The sequence below is a fragment of the Furipterus horrens genome, unplaced genomic scaffold (genome assembly GCF_987537825.1).
Source record: "Furipterus horrens unplaced genomic scaffold, mFurHor1.1.pri manual_scaffold_12, whole genome shotgun sequence".
Lineage (NCBI taxonomy): Eukaryota > Metazoa > Chordata > Mammalia > Chiroptera > Furipteridae > Furipterus > Furipterus horrens.
Window position 1 is genome coordinate 24,243,269 of NW_028327182.1, and position 20,367 is coordinate 24,263,635.

General features: G+C 33.9%; 1 pseudogene; it reads right to left on the bottom strand.

Moving 5' to 3' along the window:
• Window positions 1–10,924: 10,924 nt before the first annotated feature.
• On the bottom strand, window positions 10,925–12,173 carry LOC149995953 (tubulin alpha-1B chain-like; annotated as a pseudogene).
• Between the last annotated feature and the right edge of the window lie 8,194 nt (window positions 12,174–20,367).

Consider the following 20,367-nt stretch of genomic DNA (forward strand, 5'->3'; position numbering starts at 1 on the left):
TGAAATTGATTGAATTCTGTTGGTTCCATAACAGACATGCAGAAGGGATATTGGTAGGTACATTGTAATTGCTTTCTTTTGTAGCGTACCTTACAGATTTTCAAAGTCTTACCTTATTTGCTATGTAACAATAGTACATCCATGAACTTAGATAAAAATTTGTTTATAGAGTAATTTATTACTAATCACACTGCATGTCAAATACCATTCATTTTCCCCTCATTTATGAATTTGTGCAGTAAACATTTACTAGCCAGCAGGATTTGGGGCTGCAAAAATGTGGAAGAAAATAAATTTTTTCCCTTGAGAAATATGTATTCTAGCAGAGTACAATTGCATAAATAAATGAAATAAGTGAAAAAACAATTTTACATTGGAAGCACAAATCTTGGAGTCTTCATTTGTAAAAAAGGTCAAGAAATGCTTCAAAAAACTTACACTTAATATGTATCTTAAAGAACACATAGTTGTTTACTAGTCTGAAGACATTGAATTTGAGCAGTGATTCTCAACTAACTGAAAATTTGGCATTTCAAAAGATATTTGGCATTGTTTGGGGAACCTTTTGATTGTCACAAGTGGATAAGGTTGGAGGTGCTACGGATATCTAGTGGGTCAAGGCCAGGGATGCTTTTAAATGTCCTAAAATTATAAGGACAGCTTCACCCCATTCCCACCCACCCACCCACCTAAAATAATTATCTGTCCTCAATTGTCAATACTGTTAAGTTTGAGAAATTTGGATTAGATGCATTATCAGCAAAAGGAAAAAAGATACCATGAGAAAATCAATTCTACTGGCTTATGAAAATAGAAATTGTTCAATATGCATAGAGGGATAAGGAGACAAAAGGAGCAGGAGTGGCTACTGCATTATGGAGAGGAAGAAAGAGTATGTTCTCTGGAAGTGTGCATGTTAGTAAGGACATAGCCTTGTTCCTATAGAGTACAGCAGTCTCTGTACAGTAATAGAAAATTCAAATAAGAATGAGTCTTTAAGTCCTCTATTTTAAAGAATAAAAGTTAACAGATATATAGGCAGTTCAGTGAAATGGTCCCATGTTAAACTGTAATGAAGCTAAGTAAAAAGTAATATGTAGTTTATTATTTTGGTCTAAAATCAATGAGTGTATATGTGTGTGCATACATTGCATACATGTGCTTGTTCAAATTTTATTTCATTAGAAATGTATTACAGGCTCCCACATCATAAAGTCACACCTTCTGCTTCACAATATCCAGTTTCAGAAGAGGCTAATCACATGAATTGTTATTAGGCCCCAGGTAGAGAGATGGTTGTTATAGAATATAGAACGTATTTTAGCCTGTAAAATAAAAACAAATAGATTCTGTATGAGTCATAGGTGCTTAAAAGACTACTAGTTGTCTTCTATGTTGCTATTTCTTAAGCTAGTACCTTATACAGTGCCTGGTTAATACTTATTGAATTGCGGTGTGTATGAATAATAAGTGAATAAATAAAAAAGGATAAAGCAAAGGGGTTAAAGAAGAGGAGGAAGATGGGAAGGAAGGAAGGAAGAAGGAAGGAAGGAAAGAAAGGAGGGAGAGATGATAATGGAGAGGTTATGCCAATTAAAATTTCAGAATTAAGGTTTTGAGGGCAAGTTTTTGAGTGTTCTGACCACTGATGAATTCCCAGTAACTAAAAGTCTACCTGATACATATTAGGGCTCACTATTTTCTGATTGAACAAATACCCTACACTCACCCTACTTCCTACCCTTCAGTATGCATACAAAACCTTTGTTGGGGATAGGAAGAGGCAACCTAATAATCGGTTATTATTTTACTGAAGACTGCATATTTGTGCAACAGATGTATCAATTATAAATTAAGCTACTTTATTTAGAAGTAATGTAAAAACAATATGAAAATAAATAACAATTTTTTCAGGTTTGGATCTTCAGGAACATATTACTTTAGCTAATTGTGGATCTAGGATTTTCATGGTCAGGCATTGTGTGTGCACATGTGTGTTTGTGTGTGCGTGCTTTGGGGTGGTGTGGTGGTGGTGGGAGAGGGAGACGGGGCGGGGCATAAGATTGCTCTGTTAAGATAGAAAAAATAAGACAACATATGAGAAGCAATAGGAAATAACTTTTTTCTGCTACTAAGTGCATTCCATAGGTATGCTATTTTGTATTGTATTAGGAATTTCAAAAACATGCATACTGGAAAGAGTTTACCACAACAATGCTTTTATTCTTTTACTTGTTCCCTATTTCAATCCCCGCCTTCTACTAAAATACACATTTCTGGGAAATTGTTTTCCCTTGCAGCACTATTTGTAAACATATACTTTTGTTTAACCTAAGAAGTAGGGTATGAGATTTTACATAGTAAGTTAAATGTATAATTTTTTGTATATTAATTTTAGGCTTGTTATGAAAAATAGCTATTATAGGGGAGAATAGATCTAAAATAAACAGTATCATTCAAGGAGTCAGAGCAATTAGGGAATTATATTTTATTTTTTTCTGGCATAAAGACATAAACAACAAGGTGCTTTGTATTTCAGGTATATAACACTTCTTGTAGAGTGTTCATTTAAAATGTCCAATTCTTAAGTTTCATAAAGCTCTTTGTAGTGTGGTCTGAAGGAAGCATTAGGGAGAAGGTTAAGAAAATTTCAGTGTAGTTCTGGAGCCACAAACCTGTGACCTTCCTTCCCCCCTACCCCTAATGTGTCCACCTGTTGAATGGGGATAATAATTCTGTCTATGTTAAGCTGAGTGGATAACAAGATTGAAAAATAATTTTTAAAATAAATGTTTTTAATTCTGAATGCTTTATGGCAAAGTTTATGAGAACAGCATTATACTGTCTGTTAAGATAACCCAATTTTTTATGTTAGAGTTCATTTTTTTATTTGGTAAACAGAAGTTTAATTTGAAAGTGCTCTATAAAGTTTTGTGACTTGTGCAATGCTGAGGACTTTAAATGATTTTTTAATTGGGAAGATTTTTGTTTTGGGCTATAATTCTCCTTTCTAGGACAATTTCTACTACATTAAATGTAGAATTCTGAAAGTCTGAAACACATTTAACAAAAAAACGATATAGGTTATCAGTATACTTTTTCTTAAGAGCTCTTAAAATTTATATGAGAGGTCACTCCTGAAGGTATTTGGTGTTTTTCTCATAGTTTGCTACATCTGCTTTATTTCACGAGTAAATTATTAACGTGAGCACTAATTTTAAATTCCACAGTACTTAACATTACTAGTTACGAATGATAGTTTTACTTAAGCGCCCCTTTTTTTCCAGCATGGGATTTACGAATGGGAGATAATAAGTCTGTTTGTTGTTTCCTTTTGTTTTAGTTGTCACTACACTATCTGTTGTGAATAATGTTTAGGAGTGATTTTGCCTTTTAAGTCTCATAAACATTAACAAATGCTATTGATTCACTTACAAATTATATGAGAAGAGCCATGAAATTTTCCTAACCTTTTCTGTAGCTCAATAAATCACAAACAGACAAGAAAGTTAAGCACTACTTTGGTGGAAAATCAGCAGACAGATGTAGCACACATTCTTCTCAAAATAATTCAGAACCTGTTTCAATTTATCAAATGCCTACTTTATCTGTCAAAACAATGTCCTTTCTCAAATAAAGGGCATTGTTTCTGTAGCGAGGAAAAGGTTCTGATGTATTGTTATCTGCAATTGGATGGCAGAATAATGGAACAACAGGCAGTGTTTCAAACGAAGAGATCAAAGGGCAGAATGCATTACAAATCTTGTTAAAATAAATGAGGGAAAGAGCATAATTCTAATAAAGACATTTATAGTCCTAAACAATCTCCCTCTCTCTTTTTAAAAGAGATCTTTAAAAAAGAACCAAAATCCCCTCACAAACACCAAAAGGGTTTGCTCTTTCTCTCAAGGAAGTTCAATACTCAAAGAAATACAGATTTGTAGAACTCTCTCGTGCAGCTAGACATCAGTAACTTTTTCATGTGCTGGCATTGTAGAATTTACTAATGCTACCAATCATTCTATTTGCTATATTTATCTGTGCAGGTAGTACCAACGGAGCAAAACACTTCTTTATAACATATCCAGATATAATGCATACAATATTGTGAAAATTCTTAACTAAATAGATGTGCTTATTTTGTAAAATTAAGCTAAAAATAATCTCCCTTATTGTAAGCAATTTTTCTTCTTGAGTGATCTTAGTCCTTGAGTTTATAGCATCTAAAATAAAACTGCTAATTAGAATTTTAGATGAACTATTTCCTTCTTTTACAGTATCAAAGAAAATTCAAATAAAACCATGGCAACAACACATATTACAGCTGTGATGTGTGTATATACAATCAATTAAGCTGTTATTTCTTAGCTATTGCTATCCTCAAACATTTGCTTTAACCTAAACATGTCAGATATTTATGATGATTCCTGCAGCCTAGCTGATCTGGAGCTGAAACATGACAGTGTAGCCTGATCTGTCTGTCTTCTGTATGATTACAGGTCACTCTCTTTAAAAAATATTCTAGCTCTTTGTTTTGTTTAGATTTGTTTTTAAATGCAACCATGACCTTTGTCAGTTGCTGGATTGTCTTCTTCAAGAAAATCTATATCAACCTTGTCTTGAAAAGAAACTCTATGTTCAGTAATAACCTTTGGAATTGATGACTATAAAATGCACTAATTCTTGATCATTAAATGATAAAAACAACAATTTGTGACCATATATGTGAACACAAATCTATAGTTGAGTAGACTTTTAAAACTACTGGGTAGTTAGTTATTAAAGCCATATTGACCACATCAGTTATCTGAGAACAATTCTTAGAAATGAAAAACATTTGGATTCACATAATATAATATAGGTGTGATGTTTGCTGCTTGACACTAAGATTGTAAGACAGTGTGAGTAAACATAATTTTGTCATCCAGAATGCAGTTTTCTCACTTATACCAATAAATACCTGAATTAAACAACATATATTTAAAACAAATGTGAATCAAACAGTTAGGAAATAGCGGGCATTAAATTGAAGTTGTTACTTGTCTTAAATGCTTCTGTATTCACCAAAACCTTGGTAAAGAGAGGATTTCACGAACACAATTTCTGCTCACCCTTTTATACATCCTATAAAAGGAATGTCCCTCTGGAAAAGTAAGTTAAAATTATCTAGTCAGTCATAGAATTTGTTTCAAAGTGTCTTAATAAACAATAGAATCACCAATCCATGCCAGTCTAATGATCCCCTAATCTCCTATTACTTGCCATTGATTGCACTGGGCATTAGAGGCAGAAGGAATACCAAGACTTCTTCTGCCATCAGGAAGACCACAAGAACATAGTAAACAAACAGCTTAAATGTTTCAATAACTTTGTTTGCCATCTCATAGACTTATGTAACATGAATTGAAATGAAAACACCAAGCTTCGAACATTTTTAAAAAATAATTAATTACTCTACAAAATGTTTTACTCATGTTATATTTATTCCAAAAATATGTTAATACTCATACATCAACATGGTATATATCCCCAATCCCATTTATATATTCATATATTCAAGAAGTGTGTATATGTAGTTGTGTATAGACATGCACATACAGATAGTCATCTACTTATCCAACAACACATCCATTTATCCATCCATCCGGTATCGTTAAAACTCTTAAAGCTTGAGTCAAATTTGATTTCAAATTTCGTCTCCAGAGCTGTATGACTTTGAACAATTTAGTTATCTTCTCTATTAACTTGCCTCATACCAGTATTCAGTGACACTGAAGGGATAGAGCCACAGGTCTTGTTTTCTTTTTCAATAAATGTAAATCTGAGCAGAGAGATATTTCACAGGAACCTTGTAAAACATATTCATTTATTGCAATATATAAATTTTTTTCAGAATAATTTGTGTACGTAAGACACGTGATGTACTTGAGTTTATCGCATTTGTTTCTAATTGCATGGTCAGTGTTAGAGAACACTTCATCTATAAGTGGGTTGACCAAAAATGTCCAAAAATATGCCTCTATTAACAGAATAATATATTTGAAAGAAACGCTGGGGCTTATCACTATAAACACGATCTTTACAGAACACAAGATATGTTATTTAAAGTCAAAGTCCCTGAATATGGGATCTGGCAAATGCTTATCTTTAAATTTACCTTGATTGTATACAAATATAAGAATGGGTCAGAATGCAACATGTTACTGTTTCAGATGATATAGTAATCCATTATAAACATTTATATTTAGAAACATGTTGACAAGTTTATCAAATTAATAAAATAAATTCTGAGAGAACTCTCCATCAACTCAAGGTCAGGAAAAATCAGCCAGAGAAAAAAATAAAGTCCCCCTACAGAAGACTAACAATAGTGAAGACCTGACACTAAGTGTGACGTGAAGACACTGGAAAGATGAGAAGAAACGATTATTCGGGGAATAACTTTTGTCTGTGACAAAAGATTATTAATCCATGTCTACAAACTAAACCGGCAATGTCTGGGTTGAGTTTGAGGCCTACACAATTCAGATAAACAATGGTTGTCTTGGTTAATTGGATCATTTGGTTAATTTAGAGAACCTCATGAAGGGAGAAACTTAATCATACATGTTTGAAGTACTTTGCAATGCAAATTATTCATTGTTTCTTCAAAATTTTAATTTTTAACAAATAGTTACAGAACCAGATAATGACTTACAAAATTGAGTTATTCACAACAGTGTGGAATATTGTTTAAATTGGTGCTTTTTGTAATATAAACTAAAAATAGATAAGTCATATAGAGACTATTACAATATTGCTTATCTTTACCAGTACTGCACATCTCTTAAAAAGCTCTGTCATCTTTTTTGATCTCTCTATTATTTGTTTTTAACTTCTATAAACAAAACTGAAAATATTATTAATCTTAAAAGAGAAGTTAATAGCATTAAGAAATATTCTAACAAACTAAAGGAAAATATAAGACTTTATTAACTATAAGGGCATTTGACAGTAAACATATATGCTCTTCAGGCTTTTGATTAATATGAAGAAAACATTAACAGACTAAAGCAACAGTGATAATGTAACGATTTAAAACAACAAAAATGCCTCTATGAATATTAAGTCAATAACTCCCCTTCTGAGATATAAAATGTGCTTGGCATAGAAAATTAATGTGATTTCTTGCATGTAAATTATCATATTTTAAACAAAAGATATCCTCCAGAAGCATTTTAATCTTTGCTATATTTTACATATGGTACTTTCAGATTCATATTTCAGTGCTGACATATTTCAAATAAAGAAAATGGACTGTTGTGATCCTTTGTATGGTGTTTTCATTCAATTAGCTCTATCTTTCTTTTTTAAGCAAACAAGATGGCAATTTACTCAAAGTCAACCCATAATAACATATATCAGCCAGAGTCAAACAAACAGTGCTGCTCATGCTACACGTTTTAAAATCAAACAATTTTAAATAAAAGCAAACATGAACATAAATAGTGTTTCCCTGTGGAATTTGACTGTTGACAGAAAAAAGATAAAAACAAAAATGGTTTGAATTTGTAAGGAAGTTAAATAATTCAGGAAATGTTTTATTAACTGATAGCAGAGAAAACAGGATTTTGGTCTTTGCATTATGCAGTAATGAAAGAATAAAGTACATGATATGTGGCTTACTTTTTGTTAAAAAAAAAAACAAAACTTCCTAACTGTATTAAAATTACACAAGGTAGTTGAAAACCACATTCTTATCAAGCACTCACAAAAATATAATTCTGTTTAAATATCTATGTTTTTTCTTAAATGTTAGTTGCAACATTTTAAAGGTAAAAGAAAAAGTTGTCAGCACAGAGTTTTAAAAGGGCTTGTGGTTGATATTTTCAGCATATTACAACAGAAATTCAAAGGAAGCAGAATCTTAAACCACAAATAGATACTTTTTTTTAGTGTTTTCTGTTTGGGATCATGGACTCTTAACTGCCTATAAGTATTACTCTTGTATGATGGAAATAGAAATTTATGACCTCCAAAATATTATGGCCAAAACATTTATTTTCTCTTAATTTAAATGAAATTTTAAAAAAATATTATACAAATGGAAAGTTTGTAAATTTTTATAATTGCATATTTATATAAATTTATAAGATCAAATGTGGGACTTCTTATAAATTGTTTGATATAATTATGTGCCATATCAGTAAGACTAAATGAATGTATTAATTTTTTTAAAGTTATATATACCACCTAGTCTCATATAGTTTAAGTTACCTATTGCTATAACAGAGGTGTGGAATTACTCATTACTGGACTTGAATTCTAGAGCCTGTATTTATTAATTATGTGACATTTAGCATAAAAGATGCCTTATTAGTTCATCAGTCTTTATTACTCACCTTAGTTTCCTGCATTCTGCAGAGTGCTTGCTCACAATGCTCCTCAATACACAGTCCCTGAAAAAAACACGTAGAGGCAAAAGAGAAGTTACCCTGAAGACAGGTTTAGAAAACGTATGTCTTTCCTGTAGTGATCTAGGAGTATTAATTGAAAATATGATCAGAATGGTCCATGTATTTATAAAACTTCATATATGAACTTGTTAAATGTTTGATTTAAGAACTAGAAGTGCTGAAAAGAGTACTCTTGTATAAAGATGGTAGCATTAGAAGCTGGTACAACTTGTTTAGTATGTGGAACTTTGTTCAAGTGTTTGGTAAAATATATGTACAATATAAAGTCAGAGTCAAGACATATTTATAACTTTCGACATGGTAATTCTGCTTCAGGTACTTCAATTTCAAAATATAATAGAGAAAATGTAAAATAATACAAGCATAATGTTGTTACCATAGCATTATTTAATATGAGGAATAACTGAAAATAATCCTTATATAAATTACGACATAGAGACTCTTAGTGTGATGTGTGGCCTATGATTAATGATTAATAAATATGAAGACAAAGAGAAAATACTAAGTCTGAAGCAATAAGCAGTTCTTTCTATTACTCCTTCGATGGGACATTATGCACATCATGATGAATGCAGTTGCATGAACAAAGACTCCTGGCATACTATTAAATGTATATAGGAAGGCTTAAAGGCACATTAATGTAACACCTAGCATAAAAAGTAATATAGGGAAATTTTAAATAGGCTAGTTAGATTTGTAGATGTTTAGTTTTTTCTCTTCCATTTGTGTTTATATTGATTATTATGGTTAAAAACAAAGAAAATGCATTTACAAAATAAATCTAGATTTGTATTTTCACTACTATTCATTCTAAGTAATTAGGAGAAGAGAATGTGTAAAATGTTTGTTTGATGTGTAATTGTCCATATACCTGCCTGCCTCAAATGCCAATCTTATAGCTACTCTGTCTTCTTACCACTTTTTTATTTCCCATCTCAAGGAATTTATAGCCACTGATACAGGGGAAAAAAACAAAATAGTTGTAAAGAAATAAAGTATAAGAATTCTTAGGAGACCAGAAAATTGTTATGCCATTGTTTAAATGGGCTCACCTGAGACTGTGTTTAACTGTGTGTGAACATATATGATAAGGACATTGAATTTAATGATCATTTACCTGTACAGAACCATTGGTGCAAGCATGACCTCTATACATTTTGCTAGCTGATGGTATACTCACTCAATACATTTTGAAAAACACACCCTGTGCTTGCTATAGAGAAATCTAAGCAACCATATTGATCAGTTATACAAACTTCTATATTAATAAGGGTATTTCAAGAAATTTTCACCAAAATCCCGGTTGGTGTCTAGGTAAACTGTCATTTAAATCCTCTTTTTTAGTAGGTTGTTTTATTTTTCAAGTGAACCTTTAAAACCAGCACACATTTTTAAATGCTTCTATGTTTCCATATATAAGTTAAAATATAAAATGATGCCAGTTCTTTAACTAGCTCATGTACTGTGGGAAAATATTTCTTTTATATGTATATATGCATGTGTATGTGTGTGTTCTTAAATTCAAAACAAATTATGTAAGGATAATCATGTAAGGATAATTAAATATAAATAACTGTGCTTCATTTTTTTAAGAATGTGTACTATCCTTTTATCCTTCACGCAAATTATCCTCTCCATGGCTGCCTTGTCCACACACAAAGCAAACCAAGGAAAGTTAGTAATGTCTGAAATGAGTTTTATTATGCAGTACATTATTGTTTTATTAATAAATTTCACAAATTTATTAATTTCTCCTTGAATGTTGCCTGTTTGCCAAATTTTTATACTATTTGGAGTCTACTTCCAAGTAGTATACATTGAAATCTTAGACAAAATATCTGAAGTAACATAAAGTTATTATTTGGTTAATTTCCCAAAATAAAGTTTTTGAAAGATACCTAGAAATACTAGAAATATGTATAGGAATGATAATGAAATATTATTAACTAAAGTTCTAAGAGCAAAGGATTATAATATTTGTTAGAGCACAACAATTTCCAGGCAATGAAAAATTTATTCACAAATAGTACTTTATTTTAAATTCATAAAAAATAAAGTGGTCAAATTTTTTTTTTTTTTTTGGTAATTTTTCAGATGAGACAAAAGGCTCATAACATTTGAAAACTTACAAATTTCTCAGAATTAAAAATATTTTTTAATTTTTGAGACAGAATACATTATTCAAACCCATCAGAGAAATTAACAGGTTGGGTTTATAACAAAGAACTGTTTTAAAAATTAAAGCATAGGCCAGTAATTGTATATGAGAGTATACACTGTTAGATACAAATTAACTGATTGGATTACAATTTCTCAATGTTTAAAACAGAATAAGCTTCCCTGTAAAAGGAGCATACTGCGATATTTTACCTTTAGTACTCCTCTACTTCAAAAGAATCCACACCAACCTCCTCATACTCCTTCTCAAGGGCAGCCAGGTCCTCACAGGCCTCATGAAACTCCCCTTCCTACATGCCTTCACCCATGTACCAGTGGGCAAAGGCATGCTTGGTGTACATCAGGTCAAACGTGTGGTTCAGGCAAGCCCAAGCCAAAACAACACCTGCAGTGTTGCTCAGCATGCACACACAGCTCACTCACTGTGCATTGGCCAGGTTTCCACCAGATACCACAGTGGGAGTCTGGTAATTAATGCCAACTTTGAAGCCAGTGGGACCCCAGTCCATAAACTGCATGCTATACTTAGTCTCAATAGTGGCAGTGGCAGCACTGACATCTTTGGGAACCACATCACCACAGCACAACAGGCACAAGCCATGTATTTAAGTCATGACAAGGGTCACATTTCAACATCTGCTTGGCTAGCTCAAAGCACACATTGGGGATCTCTGCAACAAAAAGCTGTTTATGGTAGGCTTCGTCAGAAAAGATGACATGGGCACATCTGGCCAGAGGGAAGTAGATACGGGGCTAGGATACCAGGTTTGTCTAAAATTTGGTCAGATCCGTATTCAGGGCTCCAACAAATCAGGGGCAAGCAGAGATGAAAGACACAATATGAACTATTAACTTATTCAGGTTAGTATAGATTATGCACTCAATATCAAGGTTTCTATGGCAGATGTCATAGATGGCCTCATTGTCAACCATGAAAGCATGATCAGAACGCTCCAGGGTGGTACACATGCTGAGGATGGATATGTAGGGCTTAACTATAGCTGTGGAAACATGGGGGGCTGAGTAGATGGAGATTTCCAGCTTAGAGTTCCTCGCATAATTGATAGAGATGTTCCATCAGCAAGAAAGTGAACCCAGAACCGGTTGCCACACCAAAGCTGTGGAAAACAAAAAAAGCCCTAAAGATCAGTGGCCTCGTCAGCCAGTTTCTGAATATGGTCCAACACGAGGTCAATGATCTCCTTGCCCATGGTGTAGTACCTGAGGGCATAGTTATTGGCAGCATCTTCCCATAATGAGCTGCTCAGGGTGGAAGAGCTGGCCGTAGGTACCAGTGTGAACTTCATCAATGACTGTTACTACCAGATCTATAAACGCTGCCCTGGGAACATGCTGGACAGCACCTGTCTCACTGAAGAAGGTGTTGAAGGAGTCATCTCCCCCCGCCCCAACCAATGGTCTTGTCACTTGGCATCTGGCCATTGGGCTGGATGCCATGTTCCAGGCAGTGAGCTCTCAGGGGGCGTTGCCAATCTGGACACTGGCCTGGCCAACATGGCTAGAGATGCACTCACACATGGATGCTGCTTTCAGTTGCCAAGCAGATGGCAGAGAGTTCAGAATTAAAAATCATGATTAAATGATACCTGTTGTATAATACAAATAGCCCTTCTAATGCGACAAAATGTGAATAATCATGAACTATCATTCTAGCATATATAAAAGGTGTGCATTGTTTCTGGGTGGCCCTGGAATGCCAAAGCTAAATACAAATAAACAAGAAGCCAAATGAAGATGCGAATATATTTTATCAAAATTGGAAGAACTAAAATATAATAAAGACAAAAAAAGTTGGCAAAAAAAGAAAAAGGAAGATCTAAAGATTGATGAAAATATCTAATATTTTCAAAATCTTCAGACAAGTTTTACCTGCAAGACTGTTAAGACATAATTGGTGCTATGTAAGCACAAAATATGTAATAAGTAACATAAGCTATTTTAAAATAAAATTAGAAAACCATCTTTATTTAGAGGGCCCAAGATTTTTACCTTGAACTTTAGAAAATAAAGAGTATGATTCTTAGAAGACTTTGACAGGCAATCGTATATCTTTCAAGCAATACTAACCATGACAATAAGTACTTTAGTATCTGGAAAGATATACAATAAAGGTGATTGCTTCATCACAACTTTAAAATGAAAAATTTCTAGTCTAATTAAAAGAGATAATTAATAGTATCTATATTGAACTCTTCTGGAGTTCTTATCCACTTTGAGTTATAAATCAAAATCTTGGAATGTGCTATACTTCTATGGGTGTCTTCAAGACTAGGGACAGTGATCTATGATTTACTCAACTATATCTTACCTAAAACTTTCGTTACTTTGGGATTATGTGATGCATAGAATTCCATCTGTGATACCTGAAGTCCCCTCCACATAAGGCCGTGGTCCAGGCCCCAGAACTGAATGATGTTATTGCTGCCTAGAGATTAAATATATACTAGTGACTTGATGAGATAATCAGCCTCATTAAGAAAGCTGCTTCCAACCAATAGTACTAAAGTAAAATTAGCAAACAAACACCCTTGGCCTCACACACATGAATGTACAAAGTTTACAAACTTATGTGCCCTTATAAAGTCATCATCATCATCATCGGCAGCCGTCCGTCTCGAGAGACGATGGTGTAGCTTCTTAAGAGTCTATCTGCACCGCCGAGAATGGCTGTGCAGTCCGACTCGGGAGTGACACGGTATCTGTCTCCTCCCGTGTTGAATCGACATCTTGCGATGACGCTGGAGTGTTCTCTCCAGTGAAGCTGAAGCTACAGAGCCTGGGCAGGGTGATATGGAGGGTCTGCTGTTGCCCATGCAGCAGACCCCCCCTCTCTTCGCAGCTGAAGGATCCAAGGGAAAGACGGAGTCAATACAGCTTGGTTTCAGGTGCGCCGCAGGAGTTGCCGGTGTTGACTACAACGTCAAACCGCCTTAGGGACTCCGGCTCCGGATTTTCTGTCGGGGTTTACTCCCTTAGCCTTTCCCCTGAAGAGGTATGCCGCAAGGCAGCGGAGGTTTTTTGGAGTCAGAGTTTTCCTTCTCTGCCTTATAAAGTAAAGCTTCCCAATACCACATAGACTTCTGAATACTTATTGCCCTGGATGATTGACACTTAGCTTAAATATTTTTTTTTAATTTTAGTTTTTGTATTTTTTGTATTAAGTCATTAGGGATAATTAATTCAAGTTACCAGAAGCATAGGGCAGATAATGTCAGTAGTGACTGGAGTAAGGCAGGTCCCAATTCCAATGTGATTGTACAGATACAGAAAATGGTGATAGGCACAGGCTAATAAGTCCAGGAAAATCAGTTGCAGCACAGAAAAAGAATGGTTTTCAGAGATTTAAAAAAGGTTCAGAATTCTGGGGTCTAAGTATTCACCATGGAACTTGGATATTTCAGCTTTTAAGAGAGAGAAGATTTTAGTCTTCTGATGTCCTTTGTAGTGCCTGCTAGTTGTGTGCAACTGTGAGCATGAATTTGTTGACTGTTAGTAGATGAAAAATGTGGATTACTCTTCTCTTAAGCAAGACAGAGGAAAGTTAACAAGATCACCACTTAGGACTGGGATGAGGGCGTGGGTACCTCACTACTATAGTTTTCACACAAGCCCAGTAAAAGGTCTAGTAAAAACGTCCCTGTAATTGATGATCTAATGTGCATTTTAAATGGAAAAAAAATATTTCATCACATAATTTAATATAAAAAGAAGGAATTTTTAGTAAAAATGTATTTGTATATTATTAATAATATTGAAAAGTAAAACTGAGTCTTCTGGAATATATAACAGTAAATAACAATGCAAAGCAAAGATGCATTTGATATTGGAAAGAGCACATATAACTTTTTTTAATGTGTCTAAGACCATGGAAAGAAAACCACTGTTTCTGTGCTGTTAAAGAAAAACTATATTTAGAGTAGAATGGGGAAAGGAAAGACATGTGACAGACACCTTGTTACCTGTCCTAAAGAGATTTTGTCCTGCAGAAAGCTCAAAGATTATAAAAAGTTTGTTGAATGAAACAATGGTATATACTATTGAAAGTGAGGAATATTCATATTTTGTCATGTCTGTATTTATGTCCAAAGTAATGCAGTGGTAAATACAGTTTTCTATGTGTTAATATACTAACATAACTTCAGAGAAAGATCCCTAAAACTCATAGAATATGAAAAAAAAACTTTTATATAAACTTTCTATTTGGGTTAGGATTCAACACTAAGTCACGGCTCAAAAAGAAAAATCAGATTTCTGACTGCCCTAGGCCACTATGATTTCTACATGGTAGTATCTTTCTGAGAATTTTAAAACATTACTTATAATTGGCCACACTGTTTCATTCTAACCTGAACCTTTAAAATAGCAGTTATTTTTTATTCTTGGCAGGCGGTATCATTCAGGTCTATGGAGTATCCTTAAAAGAAAAAAAAAATCTAAAAACAAGGCCTAGCAACTCTAGTAAATAGCAATAAATTCCTTCACAAAAATAGAAAATAGAATAGTTTTATTGATTATTTTAGTGCCAGAGATGTTCTATGGTTGCAGGTTTGGCACCTTTTGAAGTTCAATTTATTTTTGTAGGCTGGTAAGGCATTGTTTAATGAATCAGTTAGTCATTTAGTCAATAAGAGTATCCTTGTCTCCTAAAAGAGTTAATATACATTTTTCAGTGATGTTTCACTTATGAAAAAGGAAAGAGTTAAAACAGTTGACAAATCAGATTTAATATTAGTTAAAATGCACATTTTTCAAAAGAATGGATTTTCTTCTACCAATAATCTACATATTATTTGTGAACAAACTCATAGACCCACAGAGCAAGAAGCTTTTGCTGTTTAGAAATGTCAATGGAATGAAACACTGTCATAGAATAATGATCTCTTGTTTCCACATAAATGCCTAGGGAAAACTAAGGTATTCATTTTCAAAGCAGGAAGCATTGATCCACTGGGTATGTCCTATTTAAATGACTTTATTTTATTCCATCAAATAGCTGATGTAAATTCAGTCATTTAGTCTGATAGATATGGTTCCAGAAAATGACATTTGTGTGCTACAGTACTACTAAACAGATGAAAATCATTGCATTTTGCTCTGCTTTATTTGTCAGCAAAACAGAATTAAATTTGTTCATGAACACTCTAATGTTTAATATTGGCAATTTAGAAATGGTATATACTGATTTTATTTTCTTTTGATTTCTTTTAAGTAAACCTTTTTAGACCTAATGGTCATTCAGTTACATAATTCGGAATTAGATGCATTCTATTGAGAATTCTATATATTGTTATATATCAGGAAGTTGACATTCTAACACAACATCTGAAGATTTGTGGCCAATGACTGTTCAAATGAAGGTAAATGTTACCCTAATAAAAACAAATAATGGAGAATCATGCCTGGTTTTGACAGTATTTTAATCTGAACAGTAAGAAGAAAAGATGGCTAAATCTCCAGGGGAAAAAACAGAAAAGCACAGAGGTTTGTAAGTTCAAAAATTATATATGTACATACATCTGAGTCTGTGCACAGCTAGTCTGTAGGTGGATACATTTTGCCTGATGAATAATAGTTGCATAATCCCTAGGAGCAGGTTTGGTTCCTCCCCATATTGCGTGGTACACTGTAGTATATGCTGTGTCTTATTGGCAGTTCACAATACAAATTGTGCCACAAGTTAATAAGTTCAGAAAAAGCTTTTATATTAGTATTACTTTCATTATGATTTAAATTTCATATTAGCACAATTTTTAATCAGAGAATATGAAATTATAGAAATAAAACTCAGATGTCATTAACCACAGTTGACATGTTATCACATATAGAAAATCCTAAGAATCCACCCAAAACTACAATACTAAATCTAATAAATTAATTCAGGAAAATGGCAGTATACAAAATTAATATTCAGAAATCAATGGTATTTTTATGTACCAATAATGAACTATCAGAAAGAGAAATTAGGAAAACAGTCACATTTACTATTGGAAGCAAAAACTAAGGTTCCTAGGAAAAAAATTTTGCCAAGGAGGTAAAAGACCTGTACTCAGAAAATTATAAGGTGCAGACTGAAGAAAGAAACCGAGGAAGATACAGATAAGTTAACACAAGTACCACATTCATGAACAGAAAAAAAATAACATCATTAAAATGTCTATATTACCCAAAGTAATCTATAGATTCAATAAAATTCCTATTAAAATACCAATAGTATGTCTCACAGATATAAAACAAATATTTCATAAATTTATGTGAAACCACAAAGTACCCTGAATAGCCATAGCAATCTTGAGAAAGAAGAATCAAGTTGGAAAAATCACAATACATGATATCAAACAATACTACAAGGCCATAGTCATAAAAGCAACATGGTACTGGCAGAGACCAGGCATATAGATCAATGAAACAGAATACAGAGTCCAAAAATAGAACCACACATTATGGTCAATTGATATTTAACAAAGGAGGTAAAAACATACAATAGCGTTAAAAATGTCTATAAAATAAATGGTATTGGGAAAATTGGACAGATACATGCAAAAAAACAAACAGAAAACAAAAAAACGAGACCACCTTCTTACACATACACAAAAGTAAAAAAGATTAAAAGCTTAATTGTAACTTGGGAAACCATGAAAATCCTAGAATAAAACATGGGCAATAGAATTTCAGACACTTTTTGGTAGCAATATTTTTGCTGACATATCTCCTTGGGCAAGGGCAAAAAAAGGAAAAAATAAACAAATAGGACTACATCAAACTAAAAGCTTTTGCACAGCAAAAGAAGCCATCAACAAAATGAAAGGGGAACCCACTGAATGGGAGAACATTTGATAAGGGGTTAATTTCTAAAATATATAAAAGACCTGTACACTCAAGACCAAGAAGGCAAACAGCCCAATTAAGAAACGGGCAAAAGACCTGTGTAGACACTTACCCAAAAGAAGACATATAGATGGCCAGTAGAAATATGAATAATCCTTCACATCACTAATCATCAGAGATATGCAAGTTAAAACCACAGTGAGATATCATCTCAAACCTGGCAAAATGGCCATCAATGATAAATCAAGAAACAACAAGTGCTGGTGAGGATGTGGATAAAAGAGAAACCTAGTGCACTGTTGATGGAAATGCAGACTGGTGCAGCCACTGTGGAAAATAGATTGGGGTTTCCTCAAAAAATTAAATATGGAAATGCCTTATGACTGAGTGGTCCCATTTCTGTAAATATATCCGAAGAAACCCAAAACTATTTTGAAAGAACACATGCACCCTTATGTTTACTGCAATTTTACTGTATTGGCAACAACCAAGATCTGGAAATTGTCCATGTGCTCATCAGTAGGTGAGTGGATTAAAAAACTGTGGTAGAGTTATAAAATGCAATACTACATGGATGTAAAAGGCAGGAAGTCTTAACCATTTAAACAACATGAAGGGAGCTGGGAATTATTATGCTAAGTGAAATAAACCAGTCAGAGAAAGGCAAATATCACATGACCTCACTTATATGTGTAATCTAAGGAACCGAAAAACTGATGAACAAAATAGAAACAGAGCATTGATAAATGGAACAGACTGACAGGTGTTACATGGGAGATGGGTTGGGAGCCTGGATGAAAGATGGTGAAGGACTAAGCAAAAAAAATTTTTTTAATATAAATAATATGAGGTCTGTCTGGAAAAGGTCCAGCCATTGTTAATATAATGAAACAGTTTGTGTGTCATTGATGTAATCTTGCAGCCAAGGAGAGTGGACCAGAGTGTGCATAGGTGAATAATGAGGACTTCACTGTCCTAGTCAGTGGGGGCAGTAGACACATTGAGTGAGCATGTGTACTGTGTGGCTGTCACATTCAGAATGACTGAGAAAGTAGAGCAATGAGTCTGCATCAAATTTTGCATTAAGCCTGAACATTCCTCAAAGGAAACTACTCAGATGATTCAGAAGACTGCAGCTGTGGGCAACTGGTGATTGGCAGCTTTATTACAACAATGCAGCCACTCATGCATCAAATCACATTCAGAGTTTTTTGGCAAGACATCAAATCACCCAGGTGATTCAGCCCCACTAGAGCCCAGGTTTGGTACCCTGCAACTTCTGACTTTTCCCAAAACTAAAATCACCTGTGAAAGAGAAGAGATATCAGACCATAGATTAGATTCAGGAAAATATGACTGGGAAGCTCATGGCTATTGGGAGAACTATGTAAGGTCCCAAGGTGCCTACTCTTAAGGAAACTGAGGTGTCATTGTCCTATGTACAAAGTTTCTTGTATCTTGTTGTAGCTTGTATCTTCTTCAATAATTTTTTTTATATTTTTCATATCACATGGCCAGAAACTTCAGGACAGATCATATATATATATGTGTATGTGTGTGTGTGTGTGTGTGTGTGTTTATTATACACACACAGTGTGGTGATAGCCAGAGGAAAAGGGGATGCAGTAGGTCAAGGTGGACAAAGATGGTAAAATGTGGATGGAAAGAGACTTTGCTTGGGGCAATGGGCATACAATGCAGTGTGCAGATGATGTTTGTTGAGTTGTACACTTGAAACCTGTATGATTTTGTGAACCAATTTTACTCCAATAAATTCAATAAAATAATAAAGTATGAATCTTTAAAAAATAGACATAGAAGTTAGAGAGTAAGGGAAAAGTATCTTTTATTGAAACAATGTGTACTTTCTTTTCCAAATGGGCTCATTATATAGTATTTCTGTAATGAAAAGCTATAAGTGATAATGATTGTCATTAAGATGAGAACCATACAGAACATTGTAAGAAATGTAGATTTATCTCAGAATTTAAAATATTGCTTAATGATAAGTTTCTCATTTCTTGCCAATACCTTTTTAAGGAAAGAAGAGGTCTCTTCACAGTTATTATGTAGTACCTCTCACTCTAGCCACTAATTCTAAACTCGTGTTTTGTTTTGTTTTTCCTTTTTGTACTTACAACTATGGCTCTACTTATGTACTGTCTTCTATTTTTTTTCTCTAAATTGCTTTTGCTTTCTGTTCAGGGAGTGTTCTTCATAGAGCAATAGCCTCAGGTTATGATGTTTAACTGAAAACTTGCGTCATCAGGTAAGGAAGGATCTTTTACAGTGGAACCTAGAGGATTATAGATACTGTAATCATTCAGTAGGGAATGCAGAAATGAAGACTTGCCATTGGAAAAGCAAATCAAGCACTTGGTTATCGTAGCTGAGGTAAAATAAATAAAAAAATCTTTGGCCCTGGCCATGTTGCTCAGTTGATTGGAGCATCATCCTGATACTCCAAAGCTGTAGATTCAGTCCCTAGTCAGAGCTCATACAAGAAGCAACCAATGCAAGTATAAACAGATGGAACAACAAATCAATGTTCTCTTCTCTTCTCTTCTTGTCTCATCTCTTCCCTTCTTTTCTCTTACCTCTTCTCTTTTTCCCTTTCTCCCCCATCTCTAAAAACCAATAAATAAACACTTAAAAATAAAAAAAGAAACCTTACTATATATTGAGCTTGGGTTCAAGTGAGCTCAGACAAAGGCTCCTGGTGCCTAAGGAAACAGGGTTCCAGCCGGTCTAGGGAGACTACACGTGCAAAATAAGTGGTCCTTGCTTCACAAAAGTCATTGATGGGGCAGGTAGTCAAATATATATGTGCAGGTCACCTCCATACATTCCTATATGGCTAGTCACCATTAGTGATACCACTTCCAAC